Below are 27,217 nucleotides of genomic sequence, written 5' to 3'. Positions count from 1 at the left end.
TGGGGTCCACTACCGCCCACAGGATGGGTATGGGGTCCACTACCGCCCACAGGATGGGTATGGGGTCCACTACCGCCCACAGGATGGGTATGGGGTCCACTACCCCCCACAGGATGGGTATGGGGTCCACTACCGCCCACAGGATGGGTATGGGGTACACTACCGCCCACAGGATGGGTATGGGGTCCACTACCGCCCACAGGATGGGTATGGGGTCCACTACCGCCCACAGGATGGGTATGGGGTCCATTACCGCCCACAGGATGGGTATGGGGTCCACTACCGCCCACAGATGGGTATGGGGTCCATTACCGCCCACAGGATGGGCATGGGGGCCACTACCGCCCACAGGATGGACATGGGGTCCACTACCGCCTCAGGATGGGTATGGGGATCCACTACCGCCCACAGGATGGGTATGGGGTCCACTACCGCCCACAGGATGGACATGGGGGCCACTACCGCCCACAGGATGGGTATGGGGTCCACTACCGCCCACAGGACGGGTATGGGGTCCACTACCGCCCACAGGATGGGTATGGGGTCCACTACCGCCCACAGGATGGGTATGGGGGTCCACTACCGCCCACAGGATGGGTATGGGGGTCCACTACCGCCCACAGGATGGGTACGGGGTCCACTACCGCCCACAGGATGGGTATGGGGTCCACTACCGCCCACAGGATGGGTATGGGGGTCCACTACCGCCCACAGGATGGGTATGGGGGTCCACTACCGCCCACAGGATGGGTATGGGCTCCACTACCGCCCACAGGATGGGTACGGGGTCCACTACCGCCCACAGGATGGGTATGGGCTCCACTACCGCCCACAGGATGGGTACGGGGTCCACTACCGCCCATAGGATGGGTATGGGGGTCCACTACCACCCACAGGATGGGTACGGGGTCCACTACCGCCCGCAGGATGGGTACGGGGTCCACTACCGCCCACAGGATGGGTATGGGGTCCACTACCGCCCACAGGATGGGTATGGGGGTCCACTACTGCCCACAGGATGGGTATGGGGTCCACTACCGCCCACAGGATGGGTATGGGGTGCCACTACCGCCCGCAGGATGGGTATGGGGTCCACTACCGCCAACAGGATGGGTATGGGGTCCACTACCGCCCGCAGGATGGGCATGGGCTCCACTACCGCCCACAGGATGGGTATGGGGGTCCACTACCGCCCACAGGATGGGCATGGGCTCCACTACCGCCCACAGGATGGGTATGGGGTCCACTACCGCCCACAGGATGGGTATGGGGTCCACTACCGCCCACAGGATGGGTATGTGGCCCACTACCGCCCACAGGATGGGTATGGGGGTCCACTACCGCCCACAGAATGGGCATGGGCTCCACTACCGCCCACAGGATGGGTATGGGGTCCACTACCGCCCACAGGATGTGTATGGGGTCCACTACCGCCCACAGGATGGGTATGGGGTCCACTACCGCCCACAGGATGGGTATGGGGTCCACTACCGCCCACAGGATGGGTATGTGGTCCACTACCGCCCACAGGATGGGTATGGGGTCCACTACCGCCCACAGGATGGGTATGGGGTCCATTACCGCCCACAGGATGGGTATGGGGTCCACTACCGCCCACAGATGGGTATGGGGTCCATTACCGCCCACAGGATGGGCATGGGGGCCACTACCGCCCACAGGATGGACATGGGGTCCACTACCGCCTCAGGATGGGTATGGGGATCCACTACCGCCCACAGGATGGGTATGGGGTCCACTACCGCCCACAGGATGGACATGGGGGCTACTACCGCCCACAGGATGGGTATGGGGTCCAATACCGCCCACAGGACGGGTATGGGGTCCACTACCGCTCACAGGATGGGTATGGGGTCCACTACCGCCCACAGGATGGGTATGGGGGTCCACTACCGCCCACAGGATGGGTATGGGGGTCCACTACCGCCCACAGGATGGGTACGGGGTCCACTACCGCCCACAGGATGGGTATGGGGTCCACTACCGCCCACAGGATGGGTATGGGGGTCCACTACCGCCCACAGGATGGGTATGGGGGTCCACTACCGCCCACAGGATGGGTATGGGCTCCACTACCGCCCACAGGATGGGTACGGGGTCCACTACCGCCCACAGGATGGGTATGGGCTCCACTACCGCCCACAGGATGGGTACGGGGTCCACTACCGCCCATAGGATGGGTATGGGGGTCCACTACCACCCACAGGATGGGTACGGGGTCCACTACCGCCCACAGGATGGGTACGGGGTCCACTACCGCCCACAGGATGGGTATGGGGTCCACTACCGCCCACAGGATGGGTATGGGGGTCCACTACTGCCCACAGGATGGGTATGGGGTCCACTACCGCCCACAGGATGGGTATGGGGTGCCACTACCGCCCGCAGGATGGGTATGGGGTCCACTACCGCCAACAGGATGGGTATGGGGTCCACTACCGCCCGCAGGATGGGCATGGGCTCCACTACCGCCCACAGGATGGGTATGGGGTCCACTACCACCCACAGGATGGGTATGGGGTCCACTACCGCCCACAGGATGGGTATGTGGCCCACTACCGCCCACAGGATGGGTATGGGGGCCCACTACCGCCCACAGAATGGGCATGGGCTCCACTACCGCCCACAGGATGGGTATGGGGTCCACTATCGCCCACAGGATGGGTATGGGGGTCCACTACCGCCCACAGGATGAGCATGGGCTCCACTACCGCCCACAGGATGGGCATGGGCTCCACTACCGCCCACAGGATGGGTATGGGGTCCACTACCGCCCACAGGATGGGTATGTGGCCCACTACCGCCCACAGGATGGGTATGGGGGTCCACTACCGCCCACAGAATGGGCATGGGCTCCACTACCGCCCACAGGATGGGTATGGGGTCCACTACCGCCCACAGGATGTGTATGGGGTCCACTACCGCCCACAGGATGGGTATGGGGTCCACTACCGCCCACAGGATGGGTATGGGGTCCACTACCGCCCACAGGATGGGTATGTGGTCCACTACCGCCCACAGGATGGGTATGTGGTCCACTACCGCCCACAGGATGGGTATGGGGTCCACTACCGCCCACAGGATGGGTATGGGGTCCACTACCGCCCACAGGATGGGTATGGGGTCCACTACCGCCCACAGGATGGGTATGGGGTCCACTACCGCCCACAGGATGGGTATGGGGTCCACTACCGCCCACAGGATGGGTATGTGGTCCACTACCGCCCACAGGATGGGTATGGGGTCCACTACCGCCCACAGGATGGGTATGGGGTCCACTACCGCCCACAGGATGGGTATGGGGTCCACTACCGCCCACAGGATGGGTATGGGGCTCCACTACCGCCCACAGGATGGGTATGGGGGTCCACTACCGCCCACAGGATGGGCATGGGCTCCACTACCGCCCACAGGATGGGTATGGGGTCCACTACCGCCCACAGGATGGGTATGGGGTCCACTACCGCCAACAGGATGGGTATGGGGTCCACTACCGCCCACAGGATGGGTATGGGGTCCACTACCGCCCACAGGATGGGTATGGGATGCATAATAAATGAACTATTCAAGCGTTCGGTTGGTTGTGGTGAGGTGGTAGTGGTATAGTAGTGGTGGTTGTGGTGGCGATGGTGTGGTGGTTGTGGTGTGGTTGTGGTGGCGATGGTGGTTGTGTAGTGGTGACGTGGGTGTGACATTGAAGTTGCGGCTGTTGTGTTGAAGTGATATATTGTGTTTGGTGGTGGGGGCGTGGTGGTAGATATGGTGGTGGGGGCGTGGTGGTAGATATGGTGGTGGGGGCGTGGTGGTAGATATGGTGGTGGGGGCGTGGTGGTAGATATGGTGGTGGGGGCGTGGTGGTAGATATGGTGGTGGGGGCGTGGTGGTAGATATGGTGGTGGGGGCGTGGTGGTAGATATGGTGGTAGGGGCGTGGTGGTAGATATGGTGGTGGGGGCGTGGTGGTAGATATGGTGGTAGGGGCGTGGTGGTAGATATGGTGGTAAGGGCGTGGTGGTAGATATGGTGGTGGGGGCGTGGTGGTAGATATGGTGGTAAGGGCGTGGTGGTAGATATGGTGGTGGGGGCGTGGTGGTAGATATGGTGGTGGGGGCGTGGTGGTAGATATGGTGGTGGGGGCGTGGTGGTAGATATGGTGGTGGGGGCGTGGTGGTAGATATGGTGGTGGGGGCGTGGTGGTAGATATGGTGGTAGTGGTGGTGTTCTTGTGGTGATAGTGGTGGTGCTGGGGTTTGCCTGGTACACTAAGAGTGGCGCTTGGCACCAACAGCAGTCTGGGTGATTGATGGTAGTTGTAGGTGAAATTGCGTGGATAATAATGAGTGCCGCAAGAGGCTATTGCGATTTCTGAATCTAATTCTGGCTTTCTTGATGACTCTAGACTGAAGACGCCTGCACGCGTGGGTCATCCCCAGTAATCCAAAGCTGCTGGATATAATTCCACTGGGATGCGAAGCCTGGCTTCCGCGTGGGAGGAATCCCAGCATCATCATCTCCCTCTTCCAAGATGCTGTTCGAAGATCATATTACACGCTGCCTTTTCTCTTTATCAATATAAAGCATTTAGGGGCGCTTTACTGAGTGGCTTTTCAGGATGTTGCTAGAGATTGTTGTACGTGGTTGTGGCTACCGTATCACAAGCTAAAATGGATGCGGATCAGCCGGGTTGTGGTGGGTATGTGGGCCTGCAGGCCGCTCCAAGCAACAGCCTGGTGGACCAAACTCTCACAAGTCGAGCCTGGCCTCGGGCCGGGCTTGGGGAGTAGAAGAACTCCCAGAACCCCATCAACCAGGTATCAACCAGGATCATGTGTGATCCTATATGGATCTCGGACAGTAATCACGATTTACACACACAGAAAATCACAATAGCGTGATGAATCATATGAACAAATCCACAAGGGCCGTGAAGCAGGTTCGAACCCTCGTCACTGCCCTTGTGAATTTGTTTAGTAACCACGATGTTATCATATGGATATCTGGACGGATAGGTATATAGAGTGCAAGGTTTTGCAATACGGTGGTTGATTCTTTTGCTTCAATAGAAGATGCTGTTGAAAAGGGAGTTGTTGGCGTTGAGAAGGGATTTCTCGACGTTGAAAAGGGAGTTGTCGACGCTTAAAAGGAAGTTGTCGACGCTGAAAAGGAAGTAGTCGATGTTTAAAAAGAGTATCACAATGGAGGGTTAAGACAGAGTTAACGGAATGTATTTGGGAAGAAAAAAAAGGTAGAAAGAAAAAAACATGCTGGGAGGGATTAGCTGAAAATCTGTTAACCCAGCTGGAACAGTGCATGGAAAAGCTATTTGGTTTAAAACAGTAGCAGTAGCGACTTAGGGGTTCTAAGGTGTACCAGAGGGACGCTAGTGATAATGTTACGGTTTCTCAGAACCTCAAACAAATTAACCTCACTTGCTATGAGAAGTTTCTCATAGCAAGTGAGAAACCTTCTTTCCTTTTTTCCCTTCTATTCCTAGCCAGGGATGCCAGATTTGAGTTGCCGAAAGTAATAAGTAGCGACATACATATCTGTTTTGTTTTGATTGGGCTACTTGTAGTCCAATTGGGCTACAAGTAGCCCAATTGGCCAATTGGGCTAATTAATTTAAATTCAATTGAATTTGAATTTAAATTGAATTTGATCCTATGAATTTGAGGCTATGAGAGGCTATGAGAGACTATGAATTTGAGGTTATGACAGCCTATGAATTTGAGGTTATGACAGCCTATGAATTTGAGGTTATGACTGCCTATGAATTTGAGGCTATGACAGCCTATGAATTTGAGGCTATGAGAGCCTATGAATTTGAGGCTATGAGAGCCTATGAGTTTGAGGCTATGGCAGCCTGTGAATTTGAAACCCTCTTCAAAGTTACAGAAATTTTTTTGTCTACTCTGTCATCACTGAAATGTCCGATAGGGTCCTGGAAGACCTAATGGTGGTACTGCCAGCCTGTGGCATAGCAACATGCTATGTAGAATTGATGTTGTCAATGCCGTACCAGCTCGACGAGGACAGGAAGCCGGCGGCTTGTCGAGGTCCTCCCCGTTTTGCCTTGGGAGCCAAAGGCAATAGGGGAGGGGGGAGGCACTGAGGGGTCTCGCACCCACCCCCATTTGCCTGTACACATGTGTCTACATGCTTTGTTTCACCACCAACTGTGCGTGGACGCTGAAACATGTTTACACACACTATTTTCGGGCTATTCATGCCCGTGCTACCTCTTGGGTGGCTTGTAGTGATCTGTACACAGACCATAGCTTCCCCTCCCCCTTCCCCCTTCTCCCCTTCCCCAATGCATCATTCCCGCGGCCATTCAACATCTGGGGCCGATTTTGCAGGATAAGGTAATATGTCTGAGTTTTGGTACATCAAAGTAATTGCACTCCAGATTATATTGCCTCTTAGGGATAAATTTAGAGTAGGATATATTTCAATTGATTTCAATAAACGTGTCAAGTAATAAAGTGTTTATTAATATGTTTTGTGGTTTAGTATTTGTTCCCCCTTTTGTTAATAATGCTGAGTCCTTTTTATATGTGGTATTCTTGGGTAGTATTGGAAGCTCTATATTCTTACTAAGTTAAGTTTTATATAATTTATTCCCCAAGCATTATTTACCAAGGTTCCTGTGCCCTTGAGTTCATGATTATATATTTCTGTCCTTCCTGGGAGATGAGCAATACACACATTCAGAGGTCAGGGAGGTGGTGGCAGTGTACAATTAAGTTTTTTTTTTTTTGAGATATATACAAGAGTTGTTACATTCTTGTACAGCCACTAGTACGCGTAGCGTTTCGGGCAGGTCCCTGGAATACGAAACAGAGGCTATAGTTAAGGAATTGCGCCCAGTAAATCCTCCCCGGCCAGGATACGAACCCATGACATAGCGCTCGCGGAACGCCAGGCGAGTGTCTTACCACTACACCACGGAGACTGTGGTGTATACTGTAGATCTTAGTCCCTCGTAACTTTGACCACCTTAACCCGCCCAGCTTTGACCTTCGACCACTCCCCCCCCCCCCACCCCCACCCCCTCACTTCCTACATCTTCCATAATGATCAAGAGTTAGATACGAATATTCCATCTTAATTTTCCTGAATTTACTGGGAAGGAAATGCGAGACTCGAGATCAATTCAGCAGAGATCAGGTTTCTCGCCGAGATAAATGGGTTGTGGGCGTTGATTTTTTGTCTCTCTGGTTTGAACTACTGCCTCAGGTTCTCCAGCATTTGGACCGTTATTTTGCTGCGTTTTGCCCGGCAGGAGTTCTTAACATACACAGCACTAACCTCTTTTTGTTCTTAGTATAAATTAGGGTTCTATTTGGAAGAGCACTGAATCAGTATAACAAGTTTGGAGTTGATACAGCGACGGTCTCGCTTCCTATGCAGGTCGGCGTTCAATCCCCGACCGTCCACAAGTGGGAGGGCACTATTCCTTTCCCACCGTCCCATCCCAAATCCTTATCCTGACCACTTCTAAGTGCTATATAATCGTAATGACTTCGCACTTCTCCCCTGATAATTCCCTCCCCTTCCCTATTCCTTCCCACCCCCCGTCCCATCTCAAATCCTTATCCTGACCCCTTCCACGTCTAATAATGAATGGTTACTGACAGACTGATATTCTTGAGGACATTACTCAATGTAGGACTGAGAACAGAAGATGCCTAATTTTCACCCACAGGGTTATCAACCCATGGAACCGCCTACCCGTCGAAGCCGTAACTGATAAAATCGCGGTGAATTTCAAAATATACCTGGAAAAGATCTTGAAGGCAAATTGGGGAAGGGAGGACCTTCGACAAGCCGCCGCCTTCCTGTCCTCGTCGAGGCTACTGAGGATAGTGGTGGAAACAAATGTGCAGAGTTTCTTTCACCCTGATGCCCCCTGTTCACCTAGCAGTAAATAGGTACCTGGGAGTTAGACAGCTGCTACGGGCTGCTTCCTGGGGGATGTGCAACAAAAAGGAGGCCTGGTCGAGGACCGGGCCGCGGGGACGCTAAGCCCCGAAATCATCTCAAGATAACCCACAAGTCGGAGAAGGGATCAAAGGGACTATATAGACTATCCACGATAACGGTTCATACCAGGGTACCGCTCCTGTGCCAAGTAAGTCCACTACGGGCTCACCATAGCCCGTGCTACTTGCCCCGCTCCTGTGCCAGGTAAGTCCACTACGGGCTCACCATAGCCCGTGCTACTTGCCCCGCTCCTGTGCCAGGTAAGTCCACTACGGGCTCACCATAGCCCGTGCTACTTGCCCCGCTCCTGTGCCAGGTAAGTCCACTACGGGCTCACCATAGCCCGTGCCACTTGCCCCGCTCCTGTGCCAAGTAAGTCCACTACGGGCTCACCATAGCCCGTGCTACTTGCCCCGCTCCTGTGCCAGGTAAGTCCACTACGGGCTCACCATAACCCGTGCTACTTGCCCCGCTCCTGTGCCAGGTAAGTCCACTACGAGCTCACCATAGCCCGTGCTACTTGCCCCGCTCCTGTGCCAGGTAAGTCCACTACGGGCTCACCATAGCCCGTGCTACTTGCCCCGCTCCTGTGCCAGGTAAGTCCACTACGGGCTCACCATAGCCCGTGCTACTTGCCCCGCTCCTGTGCCAGGTAAGTCACCACGGGCTCACCATAGCCCGTGCTACTTGCCCCGCTCCTGTGCCAGGTAAGTCACCACGGGCTCACCATAGCCCGTGCTACCTGCAACTTGTTCCGAGTAGCTGAATCTATAACAACAAACGGTTTATACTCAGATTGTAAGGAATCTCCTGCTACGTAGAGAAGATTTCGAAACTACTGCTGTCGGATAGGTATCTGATGTGCTTTGTTTTGCAGTTTTCATAGCCGCCTGGACTACCTTGAGGCTACCTTGAGGTGCTTCCGGGGCTTAGTGTCCCCGCGGCCCGGTCGTCGACCAGGCCTCCTGGTTGCTGGACCCTGGACTGCTACGTTTATTGTATGGTTCTTCATTGCCTTGATCGACTGAGCTACGACATGGTCAAAAGAGTTGAAACCGAAGTTCTACTGAACTTATTGGATCCTGCAGCCTCTCCGAGACACAAGCCAGGGTTTTACACAACTCCCCCCATGCACTCGAGCTATTTTTTTTTATTATTATTATTTTCTACCACAGACGTGGCCACACATTTACAATGCTAACCAGCATATATACATTTTCTTCTGTCCTCCATAGACAGGGTTAGAGATAAGTTAAACATATAGTTCAGGGATTTATTGAACAATCAACCACAGAAGGTGATTCGGTACTTTTAAAATGCTAAGCTAACCTACATACGTAAATACATAGATACACAGATTTACGTATGCCCTACATAAAGTGTTCGAAGTGTCATTAATGTGCATTTACAAAGGTGAAATGCAATTCTGATCAGCTTCCATATGTACTTTATATACATACATACACACACACACATATATACGTACATATACATATATACATGCATATATACACACACATGCATTCACATACAATTGTCTCTTTTACTCTGACAGGGTGAGATAGCTGACAGAGAAATTAGTGTGCAATTAAGCACTTAATCACTGAAGGTGATTAAGGTGCTTTTACAAGCTCAGGTTATATAGTTACATCACATACATACATTGTATAAATGATACATTACATGGTCAAACATACATTGTATAAATGATACATTACATGGTCAAACATACATTGTATAAATGATACATTACATGGTCAAACATACATTGTATAAATGATACATTACATGGTCAATCTTGGATACAAGTCCAATATATCATCAAGTGTTCCAGTACTCATATAGTAACTACACAGTTCAGCATACCTTAGCCCAGGAGGGCGAAAGTCAGTCAATATGGGACATTCTACAATATAATGTTCAAGAGAGTACATGTTTTCTCTTTCACAAAGTTGACACATTGTGTACTCGACATTTGGGTTATGTCAATAAACCGTTCTCTCTCTTCGCCCTTCATTACCTTACAGTACGTTCAATAGAACTTCGGTTTCAACTCTTTTGACCATGTCGGAGCTCAGTCGATTAAGGCAGCGTCTGGGATGATCTCGGACGCAGGTTCGAATCCTCGTTATGGTTCTTCATGGTCATCAAACAATCAACGAGGGTAGAAATAACCTAAGCTGCTCTATCCCTTTTGAGATGTATTTTCTTGTCTCAATCAACATACTTAAACTTGAATCATCAGACTGGTGCAGACCGACGTAATCTCGACCATAACCATGCTTTTGACTGCACGAAAAACTAATATAAAAAGGTGTAAGTTCGAATCCTTATTACGGCTTTTGTAGATTTGTTCATGAAAAGGTAGGCTCTGATGACATTTAATAAGTAAATGTCATCTGAGGAGGTGGAGATGGTGGCCATTTGGTGCAAAAGGGGCATTTGGCCTTCAATGCCCATATGGGAATCGTCATTATCCTAGAATGATGTGATTTTTGTTGAGTTTGTTGTTTATGATTGATTCCTTAGATTATCTGAGAATGTAGTTGTATTAGTATTGGATAACCTATTAACAGCTCCAATAGTTATAGAGGATTTAAGGGATATGATCGAGAATTGAGCAAAGGTATATTGACAGTAGTCGATTGTTGACCAGCCCACACACTAGAAGGTGAAGGGACGACGACGTTTCGGTCCGTCCTGGACCATTCTCAAGTCGATTGTGGACCATTCACAATCGACTTGAGAATGGTGCAGGACGGACCGAAACGTCGTCGTCCCTTCACCTTCTAGTGTGTGGTCTGATCAACTTACTTTAGCCACGTTATTGTAACTCATCGCCTGCATATGGTTGACAGCAGTCGTCCCTATCACTAATGAGACTGGTGCAAGAGAAGTTATCTTGATAATAGATAGCTAGCTTGATAATATCTAGGTACTAGGTAATGTGATAGATTATCTTGATAACAAGATCATGTTTCCTTTTATCTACGTTCATCTAGCAGTGAATACTATCCCGGAGTTATGAAACTATTGTGGGGTTTCATGGGGACACCTCGATAGAAATCTGAAGTATATATATATGTACACAGACTTTCTCTCCTCGGCACAATTATTATTTTGTAGTGTTTCTAAAGTTTAAATAAGTTAAGCAGTAAATTAAAGTTTTCTTTTAAATATTGAACTACAGAAAACGATTATTTTTTTAATGTAAACTATTATTTTAAGCAGGTACTCCCATCGACAGATTCACTCATTTCAGCTAAAACCATTTTCCACTCAAACTTTTCCTCGATATTAGCCTAACGTGTATGAATACACTCTGGCTTCCTGTCCCCCGACACAATGAATCATTATTATCATCATATACAGGGATGAATTGTGGGGTTCAAGGACTGAACCCCACAATTCATTTAGCTAAGCAAGTTACAGTCTTGATGAGCTCGTTACAAAATTCAATATAAGTCTTCACATCAACAATGGGTTCGAGATCGACCACAAGTACAGTTTCTAAATTAAGCAACTGACATGTGGAGAGCTAGTGTCACAATTGATATATTTGTCCTGCACACCGCCCCCCATCCAGTGGGCAGCGGTGGATAGGTTACACCGCCCCCCATCCAGTGGGCAGCGGTGGATAGGTTACACCGCCCCCCATCCAGTGGGCAGCGGTGGATAGGTTACACCGCCCCCCATCCAGTGGGCAGCGGTGGATAGGTTACACCGCCCCCCATCCAGTGGGCAGCGGTGGATAGGTTACACCGCCCCCCATCCAGTGGGCAGCGGTGGATAGGTTACACCGCCCCCCATCCAGTGGGCAGCGGTGGATAGGTTACACCGCCCCCCTCCAGTGGGCAGCGGTGGATAGGTTACACCGCCCCCCATCCAGTGGACAGCGGTGGATAGGTTACACCGCCCCCCATCCAGTAGGCAGCGGTGGATAGGTAACACCGCCCCCCATCCAGTGGGCAGCGGTGGATAGGTTACACCGCCCCCCATCCAGTGGGCAGCGGTGGATAGGTTACACCGCCCCCCATCCAGTGGGCAGCGGTGGATAGGTTACACCGCCCCCATCCAGTGGGCAGCGGTGGATAGGTTACACCGCCCCCCATCCAGTGGGCAGCGGTGGATAGGTTACACCGCCCCCCCATCCAGTGGACAGCGGTGGATAGGTTACACCGCCCCCCATCCAGTGGGCAGCGGTGGATAGGTTACACCGCCCCCCATCCAGTGGGCAGCGGTGGATAGGTTACACCGCCCCCATCCAGTGGGCAGCGGTGGATAGGTTACACCGCCCCCCCATCCAGTGGGCAGCGGTGGATAGGTTACACCGCCCCCCCATCCAGTGGGCAGCGGTGGATAGGTTACACCGCCCCCCATCCAGTGGGCAGCGGTGGATAGGTTACACCGCCCCCCCATCCAGTGGGCAGCGGTGGATAGGTAACACCGCCCCCCATCCAGTGGGCAGCGGTGGATAGGTTACACCGCCCCCCATCCAGTGGGCAGCGGTGGATAGGTTACACCGCCCCCCATCCAGTGGGCAGCGGTGGATAGGTAACACCGCCCCCCCCCATCCAGTGGGCAGCGGTGGATAGGTTACACCGCCCCCCATCCAGTGGGCAGCGGTGGATAGGTTACACCGCCCCCCCCATCCAGTGGGCAGCGGTGGATAGGTTACACCGCCCCCCCATCCAGTAGGCAGCGGTGGAAAGGTTACACCGCCCCCCATCCAGTGGGCAGCGGTGGATAGGTTACACCGCCCCCCCATCCAGTGGGCAGCGGTGGATAGGTTACACCGCCCCCCATCCAGTGGGCAGCGGTGGATAGGTTACACCGCCCCCCATCCAGTGGGCAGCGGTGGATAGGTTACACCGCCCCCCCATCCAGTGGGCAGCGGTGGATAGGTTACACCGCCCCCCATCCAGTGGGCAGCGGTGGATAGGTTACACCGCCCCCCATCCAGTGGGCAGCGGTGGATAGGTTACACCGCCCCCCATCCAGTGGGCAGCGGTGGATAGGTTACACCGCCCCCCATCCAGTGGGCAGCGGTGGATAGGTTACACCGCCCCCCAACCAGTGGGCAGCGGTGGATAGGTTACACCGCCCCCCATCCAGCGGGCAGCGGTGGATAGGTTACACCGCCCCCCATCCAGTGGGCAGCGGTGGATAGGTTACACCGCCCCCCATCCAGTGGGCAGCGGTGGATAGGTTACACCGCCCCCCATCCAGTGGGCAGCGGTGGATAGGTTACACCGCCCCCCATCCAGTGGGCAGCGGTGGATAGGTTACACCGCCCCCCATCCAGTGGGCAGCGGTGGATAGGTAACACCGCCCCCCATCCAGTGGGCAGCGGTGGATAGGTTACACCGCCCCCCATCCAGTGGGCAGCGGTGGATAGGTTACACCGCCCCCCATCCAGTGGGCAGCGGTGGATAGGTTACACCGCCCCCCATCCAGTGGGCAGCGGTGGATAGGTTACACCGCCCCCCATCCAGTGGACAGCGGTGGATAGGTTACACCGCCCCCCATCCAGTGGGCAGCGGTGGATAGGTTACACCGCCCCCCATCCAGTGGGCAGCGGTGGATAGGTTACACCGCCCCCCATCCAGTGGGCAGCGGTGGATAGGTTACACCGCCCCCCATCCAGTGGACAGCGGTGGATAGGTTACACCGCCCCCCATCCAGTGGACAGCGGTGGATAGGTTACACCGCCCCCCCCATCCAGTGGGCAGCGGTGGATAGGTTACACCGCCCCCCATCCAGTGGACAGCGGTGGATAGGTTACACCGCCCCCCATCCAGTGGACAGCGGTGGATAGGTTACACCGCCCCCCATCCAGTGGACAGCGGTGGATAGGTTACACCGCCCCCCATCCAGTGGACAGCGGTGGATAGTTTACACCGCCCCCCATCCAGTGGGCAGCGGTGGATAGGTTACACCGTCCCCCATCCAGTGGGCAGCGGTGGATAGGTAACACCGCCCCCCATCCAGTGGGCAGCGGTGGATAGGTAACACCGCCCCCCATCCAGTGGGCAGCGGTGGATAGGTAACACCGCCCCCCATCCAGTGGGCAGCGGTGGATAGGTAACACCGCCCCCCATCCAGTGGGCAGCGGTGGATAGGTAACACCGCCCCCCATCCAGTGGGCAGCGGTGGATAGGTTACAATCACTTAGTTATTACCTAAAGTTAGCAAACTGGGGATATTTGGCTAAACGGTGATAGGGGTTTGTGACAATGGTATTAGATAATGTAAAGGTTGAACGTTGTCCAAAAACATCAAATAACATTCTACCACTTAAGTATGTCGTAGGTGACGCCATCTTCACCAGGTGCTGTACTTTAACCCTTTTTCATATCGCCCCTTACTTCCTGGGCTGTGATTGGGTTCACTAACATCCATAGTATGGGTATGGGGTCCACTAACAACCATAGTATGGGTATGGGGTCCACTAACAACCATAGTATGGGTATAGAGTCCACTAACGCCCACAGGATGGGTATGGGGTCCACTAGCGCCCACAAGATGGGTATGCGGTCCACTACCGCCCACAGGATGGGTATGGGGTTCACTAACACCCACAGGATGGGTATGGGGTCCACTAACGCCTACAGGATGGTTATGGGGTTCACTACCGCCCACAGGATGGGTATGCGGTCCACTACCGCCCACAGGATGGGTATGGGGTCCACTAACACGCACAGGATGGGTATGGGGTCCACTACCGCCTACAGGATGGGTATGGGCTCCACTACCGCCAAGAGGATGGGTATGGGGTCCACTAACACGCATAGGATTGGTATGGGGTCCACTACCGCCCACAGGATGGGTATGGAGTCCGCTACCACCTACAGGATGGGTATGGGGTCCAATAACGCCCACAGGATGAGCATGGGGGTCCACTACCACCCTCAGGATGAGTATGCGGGCCACTAACGCCCACAGGATGGGTATGGGGTTCACTAACACCCACAGGATGGGTATGGGGTCCACTACCGCAAACATGATGGGTATGCGGTCCACTACCGCTTAAAGGATGAGTATGGGGTCCACTACCGCTTACAGGATGGGTATGGGGTCCACTACCCCCCCACAGGATGGGTATGAGGTCCACTACCGCCCACAGGATGGGTATGAGGTCCACTACCGCCCACAGGATGAGTATGGGGTCCACTACCGCCCACAGGATGGGTAAGGGTCCGCTACCACCCACAGGATGGGTATGGGGTGCACTACCGCTCACAGGATGGGTATGGAGTCCAATACCGCCCACAGGTTGGGTATGGGGTCCACTACCACCCACAGGATGGATATGGGGTCCACTAACGCCCACAGGATGGGAATGGGGTTCACTACCGCCAACAGGATGGGTATGGGGTATACTAACACGTACAGGATGGGTATGGGGTCCGCTACCACCTACAGGATGGGTATGGGGTCCACTAACGCCCAAAGGATGAGTATGGGGTCCACTACCACCCACAGGATGGGTATGGGGTGCACTAACACCCAGAGGATTATTATGGGGTCCACTACCCTCAGGATAAGTATGGGGTCCACTACCACCGACATAATGGGTATGGGGTCCACTACCGCCAACAGGATGGGTATGGGGTCCACTACCGCCCACAGGATAAGAATGGGATACACCACCACCCACAGGATGGGTAAGGGGTCCACTAACATCCACAGGATGGGTATATGGAGTCCACAACCCACAGGATGAGTATGGGGTCCACCACCTCCCACGGGATGGGTATGGGGTCCACTTCCGCCAGAGGATGGGTATGGGGTCCACTAACGCCCAAAGGATGGGTATGGGGTCTACTACCGCCCACAGGATGGGTATCGGTCCACTACCACCTACGTGGACCCCATACCGAATCCTGTATTTGGTAGTGGACCCCATACTTATCCTGTGGGTGTTAGTGGAACCCATACTCATCCTGTGGGTGTTAGTGGACCCCATACCCATCCTGTGGGCGTTAGTGGACCGCATACCCATCCTGTGGGTGGTAGTGGACCCCATATTCATCCTGTGCATGGTAATGGACCCCATACTCATCCTGTGGTTGGTAGTGGACCCCATACCCATCCTGTGGGTGGTAGTGGACCCCATACCCATCCTGTGGGCGTTAGTCGACCCATACCCATCCTGTGGGAGGTGGTGGACCCCATACTCACCCTGTGGGTAGTGGACCCCATACTCATTCAGTGGGTGGTGGTGGATCCCATACCCATCCTGCGGGCGGTAGTGGACCCCATACCCATCCTGTTGGCGGTAGTGGACCCCATACCCATCCTATCGGTGGTAGTGGACCCCATACTTATCCTGAGGGTAGTGGACCCCATACCTATCCTGTGGGTGGTAGTGGACCCCATACCCATCCTGTGGGCGGTAGTGGACCCCATACGTACCATCCTGTTGGCGGTAGTGGACCCCATACCCATCCTATGGGTGGTAGTGGACCCCATACCCATCCTGTAGGTGGTAGTGGACTCCATACCCATCCTGTTGGCGGTAGTGGACCCCATTTCCATCCTGTGGGCGTTAGTGGACCCCATACCCATTCTTTGGGCGGTAGTGGATCACTTAACCCATCCTGTAAGCGGTAGTGGACCCCATACCCATCCTGTGGGCGGTAGTGTACCCCATACCCATCCTGTCCCATATGTCCCTAATGGAACAAGAACCCGGCAATGTGATGTTATAGTGGCCAGAATACGCCTGGGATATAGACGTATCTGGCAGCTTTCTCAAAACCCAAATGTCGAGTACACAATGTGTCAACTTTGTGAAAGAGAAAACATGCACTCTCTTGAACATTATATTGTAGAATGTCCCATACTGACTGACTTTCGCCCTCCTAGGCTAAGGTATGCTGAACTCTGTAGTTACTATATGAGTACTGGAACACTTGATGATATATTGGACTTGTACCCAAGATTGACCATGTAATATATCAATCATACAATGTATATATATGATGTAACTATATAACCTGAGCTTGTAAAAGCACCTTCATCACCTTCAGTGATTAAGTGCTTAATTGCACACTAGTTTCTTTATCAGCTATCTCACCCCGTCAGAGTAAATGAGACAAATGTATGTGAATGCATGTGTGTGTGTATATATATATGTATGTATATATGTGTGTGTGTATGTATATGTATGGGTATAAAGTATATATGGAAACTGATCAGAAATTACATTTCACCTTTGTGAATGTACATTAATGACACTATGTAAAAGACACATCAAACACTTTATGTAGGGCATACGTAAATCTGTGTATCTATGTATTTACGTATGTAGGTTAGCTTAGCATTTTAAAAGCACCGAATCACCTTCTGTGGTTGAGTGTTCAATAAACCCCTGAACTATATATTTAACACATCTCTAACCCTGTCCATGGAGGACAGAAGAAAATGTATATATTCTGGTTAGCATTGTAAATGTCTGGCCACGTCTGTGGTAGAAAATAATAATAATAAAAAAAAAGAAAAAAAAGAAAAACATCCTATGGGTGGTAGTGGACCCCATACCCATCCTGTGGGCGGTAGTGGACCCCATACCCATCCTGTGGGTGTTAGTGAACCCCCATACCCATCCTGTGGGTGGTAGTGGACCCCATACCCATCCTATGGGTGGTAGTGGACCCCATACCCATCCTGTGGGTGGTAGTGGACCCCATACCCATCCTGTGGGTGTTAGTGAACCCCCATACCCATCTTGTGGGTGGTAGTGGACCCCATACCCATCCTGTGGGTGTTAGTGAACCCCCATACCCATCCTATGGGTGGTAGTGGACCCCATACCCATCCTGTGGGTGTTAGTGAACCCCCATACCCATCCTATGGGTGGTAGTGGACCCCATACCCATCCTGTGGGTGTTAGTGAACCCCCATACCCATCCTGTGGGTGGTAGTGGACCCCATACCCATCCTGTGGGTGTTAGTGAACCCCCATACCCATCCTGTGGGTGGTAGTGGACCCCATACCCATCCTGTGGGTGTTAGTGAACCCCCATTCCCATCCTGTGGGTGGTAGTGGACCCTATACCCATCCTGTGGGTGTTAGTGAACCCCCATACCCATCCTGTGGGTGGTAGTGGACCCCATACCCATCCTGTGGGTGTTAGTGAACCCCCATACCCATCCTGTGGGTGGTAGTGGACCCCATACCCATCCTGTGGGTGTTATAGTGAACCCCATACCCATCCTGTGGGTGGTAGTGGACCCCATACCCATCCTGTAAGCGGTAGTGGACCCCATTTCCATCCTGTGGGCGGTAGTGGACCCCATACTCATCCTTTGGGCTTTAGTGGACCCCATACCTATCCTGTGGGTGTTAGTGAACCCCCATACCCATCCTGTGGGTGTTAGTGAACCCCCATACCCATCCTGTGGGTGGTAGTGGACCCCATACCCATCCTGTGGGTGTTAGTGAACCCCATACCCATCCTGTGGGCGGTAGTGGACCCCATACCCATCCTGTAAGCGGTAGTGGACCCCATACCCATCCTGTGGGTGTTAGTGAACCCCCATACCCATCCTATGGGTGGTAGTGGACCCCATACCCATCCTGTGGGTGTTAGTGAACCCCCATACCCATCCTATGGGTGGTAGTGGACCCCATACCCATCCTGTGGGTGTTAGTGAACCCCCATACCCATCCTGTGGGTGGTAGTGGACCCCATACCCATCCTGTGGGTGTTAGTGAACCCCCATACCCATCCTGTGGGTGGTAGTGGACCCCATACCCATCCTGTGGGTGTTAGTGAACCCCCATACCCATCCTGTGGGTGGTAGTGGACCCCATACCCATCCTGTGGGTGTTAGTGAACCCCCATACCCATCCTGTGGGTGGTAGTGGACCCCATACCCATCCTGTGGGTGTTAGTGAACCCCCATACCCATCCTGTGGGTGGTAGTGGACCCCATACCCATCCTGTGGGTGTTATAGTGAACCCCATACCCATCCTGTGGGTGGTAGTGAACCCCATACCCATCCTGTAAGCGGTAGTGGACCCCATTTCCATCCTGTGGGCGGTAGTGGACCCCATACTCATCCTTTGGGCTTTAGTGGACCCCATACCTATCCTGTGGGTGTTAGTGAACCCCCATACCCATCCTGTGGGTGTTAGTGAACCCCCATACCCATCCTGTGGGTGGTAGTGGACCCCATACCCATCCTGTGGGTGTTAGTGAACCCCATACCCATCCTGTGGGCGGTAGTGGACCCCATACCCATCCTGTAAGCGGTAGTGGACCCCATACTCCTCCTTTGGGCTTTAGTGGACCCCATACCTATCCTGTGGGTGGTAGTGGACCCCATACCCATCCTGTGGGTGTTAGTGAACCCCATACCCATCCTGTGGGTGGTAGTGGACCCCATACCCATCCTGTGGGTGGTAGTGGACCCCATGCCCATCCTGTAAGCGGTAGTGGACCCCATTTCCATCCTGTGGGCGGTAGTGGACCCCATACTCATCCTTTGGGCTTTAGTGGACCCCATACCTATCCTGTGGGTGGTAATGGACCCCATACCCATCCTGTGGGTGTTAGTGAACCCCATACCCATCCTGTGGGCGGTAGTGGACCCCATACCCATCCTGTTGGTATTAGTCGACCCCATACCCATCCTGTGGGCGTTAGTCGACCCCATACCCATCCCGTGGGTGATAGTGGACCCCGTACTCATCCTGTGGGCGTTAGTGAACCCCATACCCATCCTGTGGGAGTTAGTCGACCCCATACCTATCCTGTGGGTGTTAATGGACCCCATACCTATCCAGTGGGCGTTAGTGGACCCCATACCCATCCTATGGGCGGTAGTGGACCCCATACCCATCCTGTTGGTATTAGTCGACCCCATACCCATCCTGTGGGCGGTAGTGGATCTCATACTCATCCTGTGGGTATTAGTGAACCCCGTACCCATCTTGTGGGCGTTAGGCGACCCCATACCCATCCTGTGGGCGTTAGTGGACCCCATACCCATCCTGTGGGCGTTAGTCGACCCCATACCCATCCTGTGGGCGTTAGGCGACCCCATACACATCCTGTGGGCTTTACTGGACCCCATACCCATCCTTTGGGCGGCATTGGACCCCATACCCATCCTTTGGGCGGCATTGGACCCCCATACCCATCCTGTGGGCGGTAATAGATCCCATACCCATTCTGTGGGCGGTAGTGGACCCCATACCCATCCTGTGGGCGGTAGTGGTCCCCATACCCATCCTGTGGGCGGTATTGGACTCCATACCCATCCTGTGAGTGGTAGTGGACCCCATACCCATCCTCTTGGCGGTAGTGGAGCCCATACCCATCCTGTAGGCGGTAGTGGAACCCATACCTGTCCTGTGCGTGTTAGTGGACCCCATACCCATCCTGTGGGCGGTAGTGGACCGCATACCCATCCTGTGGGCGTTAGTGGACCGCATACCCATCCTGTGGGTGGTAGTGGACCCCATATTCATCCTGTGCATGGTAATGGACCCCATACTCATCCTGTGGGCGGTGGTGGACCCCATACCCATCGTGTGGGTGTTAGTGGACTCCATACCCATCCTGTGGGTGGTAGTGGACCCCATACTCATCATGTGGGTGTTAATGGACCCCATACCCATCCTGTGGTTGGTAGTGGACCCCATACCCATCCTGTGGGTGGTAGTGGACCCCATACCCATCCTGTGGGCGTTAGTCGACCCATACCTATCCTGTGGGAGGTGGTGGACCCCATACTCACCCTGTGGGTAGTGGACCCCATACTCATTTTGTGGGTGGTGGTGGATCCCATACCCATCCTGCGGGCGGTAGTGGACCCAATACCCATCCTGTTGGCGGTAGTGGACCCCATACCCATCCTATCTGTGGTAGTGGACCCCATACCCTTCCTGTGGGTGTTATAGTGAACCCCATACCCATCCTGTGGGTGGTAGTGGACCCCATACCCATCCTGTAAGTGGTAGTGGACCCCATTTCCATCCTGTGGGCGGTAGTGGACCCCATACTCATCCTTTGGGCTTTAGTGGACCCCATACCTATCCTGTGGGTGTTAGTGAACCCCCATACCCATCCTGTGGGTGTTAGTGAACCCCCATACCCATCCTGTGGGTGGTAGTGGACCCCATACCCATCCTGTGGGTGTTAGTGAACCCCATACCCATCCTGTGGGCGGTAGTGGACCCCATACCCATCCTGTAAGCGGTAGTGGACCCCATACTCCTCCTTTGAACTTTAGTGGACCCCATACCTATCCTGTGGGTGGTAGTGGACCCCATACCCATCCTGTGGGTGTTAGTGAACCCCATACCCATCCTGTGGGTGGTAGTGGACCCCATACCCATCCTGTGGGTGGTAGTGGACCCCATGCCCATCCTGTAAGCGGTAGTGGACCCCATTTCCATCCTGTGGGCGGTAGTGGACCCCATACTCATCCTTTGGGCTTTAGTGGACCCCATACCTATCCTGTGGGTGGTAATGGACCCCATACCCATCCTGTGGGTGTTAGTGAACCCCATACCCATCCTGTGGGCGGTAGTGGACCCCATACCCATCCTGTTGGTATTAGTCGACCCCATACCCATCCTGTGGGCGTTAGTCGACCCCATACCCATCCCGTGGGTGATAGTGGACCCCGTACTCATCCTGTGGGCGTTAGTGAACCCCATACCCATCCTGTGGGAGTTAGTCGACCCCATACCTATCCTGTGGGTGTTAATGGACCCCATACCTATCCAGTGGGCGTTAGTGGACCCCATACCCATCCTATGGGCGGTAGTGGACCCCATACCCATCCTGTTGGTATTAGTCGACCCCATACCCATCCTGTGGGCGGTAGTGGATCTCATACTCATCCTGTGGGTATTAGTGAACCCCGTACCCATCTTGTGGGCGTTAGGCGACCCCATACCCATCCTGTGGGCGTTAGTGGACCCCATACCCATCCTGTGGGCGTTAGTCGACCCCATACCCATCCTGTGGGCGTTAGGCGACCCCATACACATCCTGTGGGCTTTACTGGACCCCATACCCATCCTTTGGGCGGCATTGGACCCCCATACCCATCCTGTGGGCGGTAATAGATCCCATACCCATTCTGTGGGCGGTAGTGGACCCCATACCCATCCTGTGGGCGGTAGTGGTCCCCATACCCATCCTGTGGGCGGTATTGGACTCCATACCCATCCTGTGAGTGGTAGTGGACCCCATACCCATCCTCTTGGCGGTAGTGGAGCCCATACCCATCCTGTAGGCGGTAGTGGAACCCATACCTGTCCTGTGCGTGTTAGTGGACCCCATACCCATCCTGTGGGCGGTAGTGGACCGCATACCCATCCTGTGGGCGTTAGTGGACCGCATACCCATCCTGTGGGTGGTAGTGGACCCCATATTCATCCTGTGCATGGTAATGGACCCCATACTCATCCTGTGGGCGGTGGTGGACCCCATACCCATCGTGTGGGTGTTAGTGGACTCCATACCCATCCTGTGGGTGGTAGTGGACCCCATACTCATCATGTGGGTGTTAATGGACCCCATACCCATCCTGTGGTTGGTAGTGGACCCCATACCCATCCTGTGGGTGGTAGTGGACCCCATACCCATCCTGTGGGCGTTAGTCGACCCATACCTATCCTGTGGGAGGTGGTGGACCCCATACTCACCCTGTGGGTAGTGGACCCCATACTCATTCTGTGGGTGGTGGTGGATCCCATACCCATCCTGCGGGCGGTAGTGGACCCAATACCCATCCTGTTGGCGGTAGTGGACCCCATACCCATCCTATCTGTGGTAGTGGACCCCATACTTATCCTGAGGGTAGTGGACCCCGTACCTATCCTGTGGGCGGTAGTGGACCCCATACCCATCCTGTTGGCGGTAGTGGACCCCATACCCATCCTATGGGTGGTAGTGGACCACATACCCATCCTGTAAGTGGTAGTGGACTCCATACCCATCCTGTTGGCGGTAGTGGACCCCATTTCCATCTTGTGGGCGTTAGTGGACCCCATACCCATTCTTTGGGTGGTAGTGGACCACATACCCATCCTGTAAACGATAGTGGACCCCATACCAATCCTGTTGGCGGTAGTGGACCCCATTCCCATCCTGTCGGTGGTAGTGGACCCCATACTTATCCTGAGGGTAGTGGACCCCATACCTATCCTGTGATTGGTAGTGGACCCCATACCCATCCTGTGGGCGGTAGTGGACCCCATACCCATCCTGTTGGCGGTAGTGGACCCCATACCCATCCTGTAGGTGGTAGTGGACCCCACACCCATCCTATTGGCGGTAGTGGACCCCATTTCCATCCTGTAAGCGGTAGTGGACCCCATACCCATCCTGTGGGCGGTAGTGCACCCCGTACCCATCCTGTGGGCGGTAGTGTACCCCATACCCATCCTGTCCCATATGTCCCTAATAGAACAAGAACCCGGCAATGTGATGTTATAGTGGCCAGAATACGCCTGGGATATTGACGTATTTGGCAGCTTTCTCAAAACCCAAATGTCGAGTACACAATGTGTAAACTTTGTGAAAGAGAAAACATACACTCGATCTCTTGAACATTATATTGTAGAATGTCCCATACTGACTGACTTTCGCCCTCCTGGGCTAAGGTATGCTGAACTGTGTAATTACTATATGAGTACTGGAACACTTGATGATATATTGGACTTGTACCCAAGATTGACCATGTAATATATCAATCATACAATGTATATATATGATGTAACTATATAACCTGAGCTTGTAAAAGCACCTTCATCACCTTCAGTGATTAAGTGCTTAATTGCACACTAGTTTCTTTATCAGCTACCTCACCCTGTCAGAGTAAATGAGACAAATGTATGTGAATGCATGTGTGTGTGTGTATATATATGTATGTATATATGTGTGTGTGTATGTATATGTATGGGTATAAAGTATATATGGAAACTGATCAGAAATTACATTTCACCTTTGTGAATGTACATTAATGACACTATGTAAAAGACACATCAAACACTTTATGTAGGGCATACGTAAATCTGTGTATCTATGTATTTACGTATGTAGGTTAGCTTAGCATTTTAAAAGCACCGAATCACCTTCTGTGGTTGAGTGTTCAATAAACCCCTGAACTATATATTTAACACATCTCTAATCCTGTCCATGGAGGACAGAAGAAAATGTATATATACTGGTTAGCATTGTAAATGTCTGGCCACGTCTGTGGTAGAAAATAATAATAAAAAAGAAAAGAAAAACATCCTGTGGGTGTTAGTGAACCCCATACCTATCCTGTGGGCGGTAGTGGACCCCATACCCATCCTGTGGGCGGTAGTGGACCCCATACCCATCCTGTGGGCGGTAGTGGACCCCATACCCATCCTGTGGGTGTTAGTGAACCCCATACCCATCCTGTGGGCGGTAGTGGACCCCATACCCATCCTGTAAGCGGTAGTGGACCCCCATTTCCATCCTGTGGGCGGTAGTGGACCCCATACTCATCCTTTGGGCTTTAGTGGACCCCATACCTATCCTGTGGGTGGTAGTGGACCCCATACCCATCCTGTGGGTGTTAGTGAACCCCATACCCATCCTGTGGGTGGTAGTGGACCCCATACCCATCCTGTGGGTGTTAGTGAACCCCATACCCATCCTGTGGGCGGTAGTGGACCCCATACCCATCCTGTAAGCGGTAGTGGACCCCATTTCCATCCTGTGGGCGGTAGTGGACCCCATACTTATCCTTTGGGCTTTAGTGGACCCCATACCTATCATGTGGGTGGTAGTGGACCCCATTCCCATCCTGTGGGTGTTAGTGAACCCCATACCCATCCTGTGGGCGGTAGTGGACCCCATACCCATCCTGTTGGTATTAGTCAACCCCATACCCATCCTGTGGGCGTTAGTCGACGCCATACCCATCCCGTGGGTGATAGTGGACCCCGTACTCATCATGTGGGCGTTAGTGGACCCCATACCCATTCTGTGGGCGTTAGTGGACCCCATACCCATCCTGTGGGAGTTAGTCGACCCCATACCTATCCTGTGGGTGTTAGTGGACCCCATACCTATCCTGTGGGCGTTAGTGGACCCCATACCCATCCTGTGGGCGGTTGTGGACCCCATACCCATCCTGTTGGTATTAGTCGACCCCATACCCATCCTGTGGGCGGTAGTGGATCTCATACTCATCCTGTGGGTATTAGTGAACCCCGTACCCATCCTGTGGGCGTTAGGCGACCCCATACCCATCCTGTGGGCGTTAGTGGACCCCCATACCCATCCTGTGGGCGTTAGGCGACCCCATACCCATCCTGTGGGCGTTAGGCGACCCCATACCCATCCTGTGGGCTTTACTGGACCCCATACCCATCCTTTGGGCGACATTGGACCCCCATACTCATCCTGTGGGCGGTAATAGATCCCATACCCATTCTGTGGGCGGTAGTGGACCCCATACCCATCCTGTGGGCGGTAGTGGTCCCCATACCCATCCTGTGGGCGGTATTGGACTCCATACCCATCCTGTGAGTGGTAGTGGACCCCCGTACCCATCCTGTGGGCAGTAGTGGACCCCATACTCATCTTGTGGGTATGTTGGTCAACTATGAAGTAGTGAGACTTCAGCCGGTATTGGACTTGACATGTGTACATGTTAGTTTAGTTCATTTATTATGCACCCCATGCCCATCTTGTGGGTGGTAGTGTACCCCATACCCATCTTGTGGGCGGTAGTGGAGAGAGTTACATAGGCACATAATGGGCTCAGGGACTGAACCCCACAATTCATTTAGCTAAGCAACTTAGAATCTTGATGAGCTCGTTACAAAATTCAGTATAAGTCATCACATCATAAATGGGTTCGAGATCGAATACATAAATAAAATAAAATAAATAAATGTTTATTCAGATAAGGTACATACATAAAGAGATTTTTACAAAAATTGCTAGGTTTATAGATAGAGCTGGTACATACAATGCCTAAAGCCACTATTACGCAAAGCGTTTCGGGCAGGAAAAACATTAAAGACTAAAACTTAATAGTAATTGAGTTTAAAGTATAAAATGTGTTGAGAACAAATAAAATTAAAAATTAGAAAGGGGGGAACATGGCTGAAAAAGCAGCACAAATATAATTAGGTCGACAAACAGCGGTGCTAAAAAAAAAAAAAAACAGACATGGGTTGACAATACAGGGGGAAGGTAGGTTACAGGGAATTTATTAGGTTGTGCTTCGTTTTTATCTTAAATTGGTTGAGAGAGGTACAGTCTTTAACATGATTGGGAAGGTCATTCCACATTCTGGGGGGTCCCTTGATTTGTAGAGCATTTCTAGTTTGATTAAGTCGTAATCTTGGAATATCAAAACTGTATTTGTTTCTGGTGTGGTGCTCATGGGTTCTGTTACTTTTGCTTTTGAGGTCAGGATTGGCATTACAGTTCAGCGTTTTATATATGTATAATACACATGAGACAATGTGCAGTGACTTAATGTCTAACATATTCAGAGATTTGAGTAGGGGTACCGAGTGATGTCTAGGGCTAGAGTTGGATATTGTCCTAATGGCAGCTTTGTGTTGAGTAATTAGAGGACGTAAATGATTTTGGGTAGTAGAACCCCAAGCACAAATACCATAGTTGAGATACGGATAGATGAGGGAGTAATAGAGCATCACCAGTGCAGGGCGGGGTACATAATATCTGATCTTAGAAAGAATGCCAACAGTTTTTGAAACTTTTTTTGATATATTTAGAATATTTAGAATGTGTCCCTGGAAAAATCAGCTTGTGGTCAATGAGAACGCCAAGGAATTTACCATTTATTTTGTTACATGTTGAAGCTGGGAACACGGTGATGGCAGAAGAATGGCCAATGATGATTTAAGTAGATTTTTGATTGGGGTAGTGATATTGAATTCAGTTACACAAAGTCAGGGTATAGGATGTTTTGTTTTTCAGACATTGGGGAAGATTGCTGAACTGTCAACCCGAGTCAGGATTCAAATGAGTGGATCAGTATCTGATTTATGCTGATTATTGTGATACAATCTGTAGATTGTAAATTGTTCAGCTAGGGGTACAGTTTATTTTTTGTTTTGCTTTGATGCATTGGTTCAGTTTTTATATGAAGTATAGGATGTAGGCATGTATGATGTGCATTGTATGTTATACAGGGGACACAGTCTAGTAGTAGGCAGAGGGAACTT

The sequence above is a fragment of the Procambarus clarkii genome, chromosome 31 (assembly GCF_040958095.1).
Source record: "Procambarus clarkii isolate CNS0578487 chromosome 31, FALCON_Pclarkii_2.0, whole genome shotgun sequence".
Lineage (NCBI taxonomy): Eukaryota > Metazoa > Arthropoda > Malacostraca > Decapoda > Cambaridae > Procambarus > Procambarus clarkii.
Note: the sequence above shows the minus strand (reverse complement) of the source record.